Source organism: Odocoileus virginianus, chromosome 23, assembly GCF_023699985.2.
Source record: "Odocoileus virginianus isolate 20LAN1187 ecotype Illinois chromosome 23, Ovbor_1.2, whole genome shotgun sequence".
Classification (NCBI taxonomy): domain Eukaryota; kingdom Metazoa; phylum Chordata; class Mammalia; order Artiodactyla; family Cervidae; genus Odocoileus; species Odocoileus virginianus.
This window is the reverse complement of record NC_069696.1, coordinates 24,841,475-24,853,632: the sequence shown is the minus strand read 5'-3', so window position 1 is coordinate 24,853,632 and position 12,158 is coordinate 24,841,475. Positions and strand designations below refer to the sequence as shown.

The following is a 12,158-nucleotide window of genomic DNA, read 5'->3' as shown; positions in this document are numbered from 1 at the left end:
CCAGGACATGGAAGCAACCCAGATGCCCATCAGCAGACGAATGGATGAGGAAGCTGTGGTACATATACACCATGGAATATTACTCAGCCATTAAAAAGAATTCATTTGAATCAGTTCTAATGAGATGGATGAAACTGGAGCCCATTATACAGAGCAAAGTAAGCCAGAAAGATAAAGACCATTACAGTATACTAACACATATATATGGACTTTAGAAAGATGGTAACGATAACCCTATATGCAAAACAGAAAAAGAGACCCAGATGTATAGAACAGACTTGTGGACTCTGGGAGAAGGCGAGGGTGGGATGTTTCAAGAGAACAGCTTTTTAATACACTGTCTAGGTTTGTCATAGTTTTTCTTTCAAGGAGCAAGTGTCTTTTAATTTCATGGCTGCAGTCACCCTCCACAGTGATTTTAGAGCCCAAGAAGAAGAATCTTTAAAAGTTGGAGTAGGCCCAAATACAGAAGGATAAGGGCAGGTCTAACATATCCTGTGTTTGTTCATTGTTAAACCTGCCCTAATTCAGTGATACTTAACTCTGTTTGGACCCCAGGTCCTTGTGAGAATATGATAGAAAGCTACAAATTTCTCCCCCCAACCTTCCCCCTGAAACATGGGTGGAATCCATGTTGTATCATCCACTTATCTGTGGATACAAATTTAGACTGTTTCCACATCTTGGTCATTGTAAATAATGCTGAAATGAACATAGGAGGGCACATATTTCTTTGAGATCCTGATTTCAATTCTTTTGAATAAATACTCAGAGGCAGGATTGATGGATCATACAGTAGTTTCTATTTTTAATTTTTTGAGGAGCCTCTATACTGTTTTTCATAGCAGCAGACATTACACCAAGTGAAATAAGCCAGTCACGGAAGGACAAAGTCCATGATTTCACTTACACGATGTATCAAAAGCAATCAAACTCACAGAAACAGAATAGAATAGAGACTGCCAAGGTCCGGGGTGGCAGGGCAGATAGAGAGTTACTATTTAAGGGGTAAAGAATTTCAATCATGCAAGATGAAAAAGTTTTACAGATTTGCTTTGTAAACACTGTACTTATAGCTGACAATACTGTACTATATGGGCCTTCCCTGGTGGCTCAGCAGTAAAGAATCTGCCTGCAATGCAGAAGATGTGGGTTCGAACCCTGGGTCTGGAAGATCCCCTGGAGGAGAGCATGGCAACCCACTCCAGTATTCTTGCTGGGAAATCTCACGGACAGAGGAGCCTGGCAGGCTACAGTCCAAGGGGTCACAAGAGAGTTGGGCACAACTGAGTGACTCAACAACAACAACAACTGTATATATACTCAAAATTTTAAGAAAGTAGATCTCATGTTATTTGGTTTTTACTAAAATAAAAAAAGGTTTTAAAAACACATAGTTATAATTTCAAGGAGATCAAGTCCCTTCTGATGCACACCAGCTAAATCTGATCTACCAGATCCTCGGAACCCAAGGAAGTCCTCTGTCTTGTAGTGACTCCGAAAGACAGCAGTTGCCCACTAAGACGCAGCCTATCTGGTGAGACAGGACCTTTCCAGAAGTCAGGATGGTGATATCAAACCTCCAATGTGACCAAACTCTTGTTATTGTATGTTTTAATAAGGAGAAAATGAGTGTATTAGTAGTATTGTCAGTTATCAATTCCCATCCCATGTCCTGCGTATGGGAGAGAAGGTATCAGTTCTTTGTTGTTTTGCTATCGATGTTGTGCAGTCACTAAGTCATGTCAACTCTTTTTCAACTCCATGGACTGTAGCCCGCCAGACACCTCTATCCATGGGATTTCCCAGGCAAGAATACTGGAGCAAATAGCCATTGCCTTCTCCAGGGGATCTTTTTTACCCATAGATCAAACCCGCATCTCCTGCATGAGCAGGCAGACTCTTTGCTGCTAAGCCATCAGGGAAGCCCTTTAAAGTTACCTAAAACAATGGATTCTGGAAATAACACATCTTTATTTTTACTGATATAAAAGAGAAGGGAAAGAGACTTAATATCTTAGTAGTGAAGCATTTGTATCTGTGATTGATAGACTCATACATATATAAAATTTACATACATACTATATACAAGTATAATACAATAGCCCATTTGAACTGATTTATAACTAATACTCAGTACTCTAGTGTTTTACACACATTGTATCACTTTCATCACACAATCCTAGGAGTTAAGCCAGTGAAGACAGGCTTCTTTTTAGTTTCTGATTTTACAAATAAAATAACTGAAGCTCAAAGAACATTAAGTAACCAATTGCCCTCATCTCAAAATTCTTTTGTCTAAATTCACATTGCACTTTAGTATGTTTCATCCAAACTTTGACATTTATTTATTGTCCTTATCGCCTTGTCTCCCAATATAGACAAATTTGGGAGCTTTTCCCCCTATAGCATCTTGCATAGAGCTGGGAAAAGCATAAATGTTTTAAAAGTCTAGCTTAAGGTCAGTTAAAGTAATTCATAAAAGGTCCTTTTACAACTGATTACAGCTTTGCATTGAACTACATGTCAGGATCATTATTTTTTATCATGGGTCCCATAACCTAAAAGCTAATAGCTTTTTGTCCATCATGGCCTGGCTAATGATCACAACTGAAATCAATCAATCTACAAAGTAGGACCAGCTGCTGCTGCTTCACCTCAATATATGGGGATGGACTGAGCACACCACTGGGACCCAATAAAAGTCAAATAACCGCTTTAGAGCAGTATTACCCTGTCGCTTTAGTAGCTCTTCACTCAGTTATGTGAGAGCACGATTAAGATTACCCTGGACAGCATGTTAATCCATCTGTCATATTTTATAATTGTCTAGAATCCATTAGTATTAATTAAGATGACTTCAGAAGGCCCTAGATCAAAAAATTACAGAGGACATTTCCCTGGTGGTCCAGTGGTTAAGATTCCACCTTGCAATGCAGGGGGTGTGGGTACAATCCCTGGTCAGGGAACTAGGATTCTACGTGCCGTGGGGCAACTACGCCCACATGCCACAACTAGAGAGTCCACACAAGGCAATGAAAGACCCCACATGGCCCAGTAAAGATCCTCATGCTGCAACGAAGACTTGACACAGCTAAATAAATAAATATTTTTTTAATATTACAGAGGAATCCTTGCTCTATTATTCACTAGTTGTGTGACTGCATTAACTGTATTTTCTGATTCCTGTATTCTTGATGCTCTAGCATCTAGGACCTTCCTGAGATTGCCACTTGCAACCCTAGTGAGTTCAAGCACACTTTTCATATGCAAACTAACTAATCCAGAGGCAGAATTCAAAACCAATCCCTGTATCTGGCTCTTACCCACCAGAGAACAATATTCTTCTGCCCTAATCATCCCAGGGTCAGGTAGCAGAAAACGAGAGGAGTCCCCAGACCCCACAACCCACTGAAATTGAATATTCAAACTACCCAGCCCTCTGCTTCCTTACTCTGCCGCTTCTATCCCTTCCTTCCCTTGGACACCACAATAAAGACTTTGCCCATGTTTTCCTCCTGATCAACCCTGGTACTTCCCCATGTGGCCCTGTGTGATGGTCTGTGCCTCCTATTTCCAGGGAACTCTGAGTAAAAACTTCTTCATGATAGTCATTTCCACATGTGTACGTTTTGCTATACCCGGCTGAGACAAATCCCAGGGACATTTTAAATACTGTGACCTTGGAGGAGCTTCTAAACTCCCTATGACTCAAGCTCCTCTGTGTTTACAATGAAAGTAATAATAATGTATTTGTGTCCTCAGGTGCTTCCAACTCTTTCCGTCCCCATGGACTGTAGCCCACCAGGCTCCTCTGTCCTTAGGATTTTCCAGGCAAGAATACTGGAGTGGGTTGCCATTTCCTCCTCTAGGGGATCTTCCCAAGTCAGGGATCAATTCTCCATCTCCTGTGTCTCCTGCATTAGCATGCAGATTCTTTACCATTGTGCCACCTGGGAAGCCCATAGTAATAATATTACCTGCCTCAAAAAATTGTTATAAAATTAAGGTAATTAATACACAGAAAATGTTGAGACCAGTACTCAATACATAGGATACATTCAATAGCTGTTAGCTAGTATTACTGTACTTAATGTCAAGGCATAAAAATAACTGATTCTAAAATCAGCATTCTATACCAGCATAGTTTGTAAACTCTGGATTACTTTTAGTTTTGACATTCAAGAATTAAGCAAGGGTTTAACTAAATGTGAAAAACACTGTAGCTTCAGGACATCTTGGTAATGTCTAACTTTGCAAAAAAAAAAAGGAATTGAGTGTAAGGTGAGTATGATTTTAGCAACTGACCCTGGACAATGATCCAAAATCTATAGTTCAACACAGCTCCTATTAGTCTGATCTCCATAGTTATTCTTGTTAAGTAATAAAACTTTCCTTGATTTTCTCTGAAAATGTCCTCCCATATGCTTCTCCCCACAAAACAAAACAGAAATAAAAAGTTTGCTGATGATGTAAGAGAAGATAAAGTAAGTAAATCTAAGAAAGAAGAGAGATAGTTAGAAGCCAAAATATTTTAAGTTTTAGATAAATTAAAGCATGAAACATTGAATTCAAGAAAAGGCAAGATATATGATATAAAGTCGATCATATGCTCAACACAAAAATGAGAAAAAGCAATGTTTTAGACTGTTTTGAGGAGTTTTCCAGCCAAGCACAAAAATTGCTTTCATATGAGAAATCAAACTGCAATAAAAATATCAAAAGCGTCAACTTATAAAATGAAGAGATGCATAAAAAAACAGATGACCCTAGGGATAGATGTGATTAGAGGAAAAAGCCAGAAACCAGTATTTAAAAAAGAAAGAAATAGGAAAAAAACAGTTCCAGCAATGTAATAGAGAACAAAGGAACTAGACTGACCTTTGCTATAAATAAAGGTAGATTCCAAGTGTCTACAAAGCATATTCACCCCAGAATATAAAATCAACACAAGATACAGCATTAATTGAATATGTTGCAATGGAAGCATTTTCTTTAGTGCCAAAGAACACATTGGGTTATACACTGCAACAGACAGAGCCAACAAAGAAATAATGATAGTAGGTATCTAGTTCCACATGAAAGAAGCTGGAAGTCCTCCCCAGCTGTTCTAATGAGTAAAGAGCTGAACAGACTGAAAAACCAACAGTTCCTCTTGGATGCATAAGAAAGAGGAGGACACAGGAGAAATCTGTTGCCATGCCCTCCTCCAGGGGATCTTCCCAACCCAGGGATCAAATCCAGGTCTCCCCAATTGCAGGCAGATTTTTTTACCGACTGAGCCACCAGGGGAGCCCCACAAGATTGGAGAGAGAGGCAAATACAAGGGAGTCGTGGCTTACGGTTGCAGACTGGCTGGTAGAAACTGCTGAACTGCCGTGAAAACCAATGCGGGGGTAGGAAAACTGTAATTGATGAGTTGCCGGAAGGTCAGTGTGGTCTAATAGGTAAAACCTTCATGGGTACTCGATCACGCGGGGGGCTTCCCACAATATTGTGAGATTTGCCTCCAAAACCTCAACTGGTTCCCACAATAAATTCATTCCAGCAAAGGGAGAAAGAGAAACATTTTAAAATACCTGAGAGCACTCTATTCTTCCTAACAAGGTCTGACCTCAGGGCAAACTAGTTAACCAGAACCTAACCTGCTGGGGTATGATAGAACTTAACTGACTCAGGAAAAGAAAATACCCAACTCCAGCTGGGTCTAACTTTCATGTGGGAGAAGGAAAAAATCCAACTGCAACCGATTCTAGCCATCCTGTTCCATATACAAGGAAGAAAAAAAACAGAAACACTTAAACACAGTTCAGAGACATAGGCTCACTAAGTCTAAGACCTCCCTCCCCACCACATTAAAGGATTATTTACAACAGTTACTATTACCCAAGACATCATGTCTGGTTATCAAGAAAAAAAATCACGAAACATATTGAGACAAAACACACCATTTGAAGAGACAGAGCAAGCAGCCAGAAAAAATCAGTAAGGATACAGCTGAACTCAACCACACTATCAGTCAAAAGATATAATTCACATCTATATAGACTATTTTATCCAATAACAGTGGAATAAACATTTTTCTCAAGCTCACTTGGAATGTTCACCAAGATAAAGCACCTTCTGGGTCATAAAACACACCTCAACAAATGTAAAAGAGTAGAAATCATCCAATGTCTATTCTCAAAGCACAGTGAAATTAACCTCGATTTTGTCCTCCGCTTCTCTGCTCCCGCCTCGCGTCCTGTGGTTCGGGAAGAGCGGGGAAGATGCGGCCCTTGGACATCGTGGAGCTGGCGGAGCCGGAGGAGGTGGAGGTGCTGGAGCCTGAGGAGGACTTCGAGCAGCTCCTGCTGCCGGTCATCAACGAGATGCGCGAGGACATCGCGGCGCTGTCCCGCGAGCACGGGCGGGCCCTACTTGCGGAACCGGAGCAAGCTGTGGGAGATGGACAATATGCTCATCCAGATAAAGACGCAGGTGGAGGCCTCGGAGGAGAGCGCGCTCAACCATCTGCAGAATCCGGACGACGGAGTCGAGGGCCGGGGGACCAAAAGGTGCGAGAAGGCCAAGGAGATCGCGAAGATGGCAGAGATGCTGGTGGAGCTGGTGCGGCCGATAGAGAAGAGCTAGTCGTCCTGAAGGAGGGTCGGCGGTTTACAGCCAGTGGATTCTGGTCAACTGATGGAGATTGGCTGACACCCTGGAGAAGCTGAAACCAGAGAGCCTTTTGTTTTCTCTTTCTTTCTCCCCCCTCCCGCCCCCCACCCCGCCTTCTATCTACACTCTGTTCTCACTTACACTACGTTTCTGCTATGGTCTGTGGTTAATGACCTCCATTTCACTTTTGACTGTTAAATGTTTTTGTTTGGGGAGGTAACTTTTATTTGGAAAATGCACTCACAAGAGTTAGGGCCTAGACTGTAAGCTCTTGCAGCAGCCACATTTGTTCCTGGGCTTTCGTTGTTCCTAAGTTTTGAGGTGCTTTGATCTTTCTTGTGTGACCTGATAGCTCCCTGGAACTTTGGGTCTGTGTGTGACAAATGAGACTCAGAGTTGGGGTTCTCCGGCTCTGAAGGTCCTGAAGGAACTACATTATTTCTGGAAGATGACTCCATGCAGTGATCGCTAAAGAAGCTGAAGAAGGGACCAGACTTCAACTGGGACTATGACTGGAGCTGATCTGGCTGGGACTGATGAACCAGAAGAAGGGCTGGAGGATGATATTACTGTTTGGGGACTTTATGTGTGAGACCAAAGGAGGAGAAATGTATTTTGTTCAAAGTTTTAAGTTTTATGCGGCACACTGTCCAATGTAACCTGTCTGGTCAGCTCGCTTGGAAAAGGTAACTCAGCTTTATGTGACACGGAACACAGAATAGGACACAAGCTAGGTCTCCGTATTCTATGTAATGGTTGTGATACCCTGATACATTTCAGGGGGTTCTGGACATGAAATGAAAGCGATATTTGCAAAGGCTCTTAAAGGTCTGGAGAAGAAAAGCAAGGGCTGTTTTGGACCCTAAACTGGACAGGGACTAGGTATCTTCAAGACTCGTAAATTGTCTAGCTGTAAGTTCATTTCAGTAGCAGACCTGACAAGCATTTGAGGTCAAAAACCCTACCGTGTGTTTAAAAAAAAAATTTACCATGTTAATAAAAGTATTCATTTGCTTGGAAAGACAAAAAAAAAAAAAATCAATAAGAGATAGAGCTGTAAAAACCCCAAATATGTAGTAGAGATGATACAGTACACTTTTACATAACACATGGATTTTAAAAAAAAAATCTCAGGAAAAGCTTTAAAATGTGACTTTGGGCGATCGTATGTCAATGTAGACTTGTCCTTGGTAAAGAACCATACCACTCTGGTGAGTGATGTTGATGATGGGGAGTTTATGTGTGTGTGTCTGTGTGAAGTGGGGGACATAGAAAAAATGAGGACTCTCTGTATCTTGGGCTTCCCTGGTAGCTCAGCAGTAAAGAATCTGCTGGCAATGCAGGAGACCCAGGTTTGATCTCTAGATGTCAGCAAGATGTCCTGGATGTCAGCAAGATGCCCTAAACAGGATCCAACCAGTCCACCATGAGAGGTACCAATTTAATACCAAGGGTATTAAATTTCTGCTTGAATCCAGACACCATCTTGGGAAGGAAGAATGAGGGGAGGCTCTCTTTAATGATTAACAGAGATTGTTCTGGGCTGCCCTGGTGGCTCAGATCGTAAAAAATCTGCCTGCAATACAGGAGACCTGGGTTCTATCCCTGGGTTGGGAAGACCCCCTGGAGAAGGAAATGGCAAACCACTCTAGTATTCTTGCCTGGAGACTTCCAGGGACAGAAGGGCCTGGCGGGCTACAGTCCTTGGGGTCACAAAGAGTTGAACATGACCGGGTAACTAACACTTACTTACAGCTCCCAAACCAGTGTCACACTCACTCTTCATCAGCTGTGGATTCTATTAAGAGTGTTCTTCTACTTTGTGAGAGAGCTAAGAGACGGTTCTAGATGAGAAAAACTGCTCGACTTCTTTTTCCCCAGTTTTGTTTACTGTTTTATTATTTTTATTGGAGGATAATTGCTTTACAATGTTGTGATGATCTCTGCCGTACATCAAAACGAATCAGTCATAATTATATGTATACATATCCCCTCCCTCTTGAGACTCCCTTCCCTCCACCCCCAATTCCACCCCACTAGATTGTCTTAAAGTGCCAGGCTGGGCCTGAAACAGAAAAAAATCCTTGACTTTAATTGACCACTCTAAGGATTATCTCTCTTTCTCACCCCAGTAAGAGCAAAAGCAATATGAGGTCAAGTTATATAAAATACAAAAAGTTGCATTTTTGTTTATGGACATCTATATAAATTTTCTATATAAATTGTAGTGCTGCAGAAGACTCTTGAGAGTCCCTTGGACTGCAAGGAGATCAAACCAGTCAATCCTAAAGGAAATCAACCCTGAATATTCACTGGAAGGACTGATGCTGAAGCTGAAGCTCCAATACTTTGGATACCTGATATGAAGAGCTGACTCATTGGCAAAGTACCCTGATGCTGGGAAAGACTGAAGGCAGGAGGAGAAAGGGGCAGCAGAGGATGAGTTGGTTGGATGGCATCACCGACTCCAGGAGATGGTAAAGGACAGGGGAACCTGGCGTGCTGCTGTCCATAGGGTCACAAAGAGTCAGACACAACTTCGCAACTGAACAACAACAACATGTAAATTTGTATCCTGTCATATTGGATGAGCTTTTCCTAAATCTTAGACACAGTCTCCTCCCTAAACTTGCTAATAATCTTTACTAGTTATAATTCTTCAATGGAGCAAAGCCTATGACCAAAGAACTAAATCTCAAAGAACACCACACCAGAAAAATATAAAAATTTGCAAGAGAAAAAATACTGTCAATTATTATTTTAAAAAAGAACCTGATTCAAGAATATCTTTTCTCCAGTCTCATGCTTTCTGCTTCGTAATTATCTCCTAAATCATCTCTACTGCCATTAAAGATGCTTCTGCCAAAGTCTGACACTAAGAAACCACTTGAAGGTCTGGAGGGCTTTGCTCTAACTATTCTAACCTGACTTGATCTCACTGTATAATACACCACTAACAACTATATGCCAACAAAATGGACAACCTAGAATAAATGGACAAATTCTTAGAAAGGCACAACCTTCCAAGGCTGAACCAGGAAGAAATTGAAGATATGAACAGACCAATCACAGGTACTGAAATTGAAACAGTGATGAAAAACTTCCAACGAACAGAAGTCTGGGACCAGATGGTTCACAGGCAAATTCTATCAAACATTTAGAGAAGAGTTAACACCTATTCTTCAGAAAATCTTTCCCAAAATTGCAGAGGAAGGAACATTACCAAGCTCACAGTACAGTGTACCAAGGACTATGTCATACCTTTAGGACTAAAAACTCAGTAACACAGTAATAAGGTCATATAACATGTCCACGCTAAGGGCTTTATTTAACGTGGCTGAGTTTATTGTGATAATTGATAAAAGACTTTAGTCTGCTATTTATACCAGTATTGAAGACTTACAAAGGTCACCTTCCTTTTATCAAATTCTATGAGGGAAATTCTATCATCTAATGCTACTTCTGAACTTGAGGTTTACAGAAGGGTTTGGGCTATATTCCTTCAAATGTTGGGAAATTATCTCCATATTTCTTACAGGTTTTTTAAGTGATATTTTTCCCCTCCAGTGGAAAAAGCCAACATAGGCATCAGGCCAGGCCTCCCAGTCACAGTAAATTGGAGCAAGAAGGCAATTACTCAAACTGCAAGTAAAAACTTCTCTTTAATTTATAATTATCCTCTCCCTTTTGTTTCAGGTTCTGTTATTCAAAATTCGAAGGAAGTTTTTTTTCAAGAAAATTTTTCTGAAGAACAATTCCTGCAAAAATACACAAAATCCCACCACGTCTAGCACTGTGTGCACTAAAGGAAATGTCCAGGAAAAAATGCTCAATATCACTGAAGAAAGCTTTGTGCCATCCAGGCTATGATTTCCCATTTCAAAACAAGCCAAAGCGTAGTTAGTCCCAGGAAAGGCAAAGAACTAGAACTTCAGGATACACAGCAGGCAACAAGATCTGAGCACTCCCAAATCATTTTCTGCCCCATTTAATTATTTATTCATTCATTTAACAAACACTTATTGATGATGTACCTGATAGAAGGCAGCTGTGGAGTGCTCTGGTGTCAGCTGGAAACTTCCAGAGTTCCCCCAGCTGAAACTTGAGACGGGCTGCCTGTATACTGAGGGCGAAGAGAGACGGAGGAAGATGCAGACCCATCAGATGTGTGGGTGGCAGGTTTCACAAGCAAGGAAACTTACATACCCAGCTTGTCTTGGGTGCTGGAAAAATGAATAGATCTCGACACCCGTGCTCTGGAATCTTAAGAGTTTATACAGAGGCTTTCAGTCACATAGACAGTCTAGATAGTCTCAACATCACTTCAGTCTCTCAAGACCAAGACCCAGAAAACAGCTGCTAGTGGGGAAATGGTGGGCAGATGCACATTTCAAGGGCAGGGGAGGGGGCGAGGAGCCTCTGGTTGCTCAGGTCCAGCTCAATAATCAACTGGCAGTCATGTCCTCTTGATGACCTCCTTCAACAACTGGTCATCTTAATAAGAGTGAAAAAGACAATGTCTCCATTCCTGAGGACACTGAAGTTTCATTGCAGCTGAAAGATACTTGAAAAATTTCAACAAAGAGTCATAAATGCTAAGACATGGGAAGCACGGAGTTCTCCTAAGAGATTTTGGTGGGTGGGTCACTGATGTTTTCCAGAGAAGCAACTCTAAATGGATAATCGAAGTATAGACTTTTCACCCAGTGATCAGTAGATGAACTTTGGCCAGAATAAAGGTATTCCCAGGCAAATTGTCTGCTGTATCGCAATAGAAATAGGGCTATGCTAATTTCAGCAAGAAAGAAAAACACAAATACTGCATTTCCAAATTTAGTCAACGAGGGACATTGAGTCAGGCCACTGGAAACAGGCACAAAGTTTAATCATTCCAAGGAGCTGAGTATTGTGTCTCTTATCTACTAATCTAAAATTAAATTCCCTTTAGCTTTGACATAAAGACTATTTATAGGCATTTTAAAAGAAGAAGAAAACTAAAAAGCTTTAACCCAGGATGTATCTCCTAAACCCAAAGTGATGAGAAGAAAGCGACATCTAATGGTTGGTTACTACAAAACAACTCCATTTGCTCCCCATAACTCAAGAGACTAGAAAAGAGATTCTTTGACATAAACCATCCAACAAGATAGCCTCCAAAGTCATCCTAAAAAAGTCAAAAATACCATCAAGCCATCTGGGAAATGAGCTCACTTCATTCAACCTAATGTCATGCTGAACTGCGGGGTTTAACCAAAAGGCAATCTAAAGATTGAGTATAAACAGCTTAAATACTTTTAGACTTTTAATAATTCTGAGATTTTAAAACTTTTTTCCCTCTGGTGAAAAAATAGTATTTACATAGCACAAACATGTCCCAGACCTTCATCCAAGTGCCTAATATATATTAACTTATTTAAAGATACTTTTACACAATCCACATTTATGCAAGTGAAAGAATCATAAATTCTGTTAGAACTTTTAAGGTCAAAGTAGGAATA

The 12,158-nt window shown here is 40.9% G+C and overlaps 1 pseudogene; it reads left to right on the top strand.

Moving 5' to 3' along the window:
• Positions 1-6,209: 6,209 nt before the first annotated feature.
• LOC110135720 (MORF4 family-associated protein 1-like) lies at positions 6,210-7,107 on the top strand (annotated as a pseudogene).
• Positions 7,108-12,158: the final 5,051 nt, after the last annotated feature.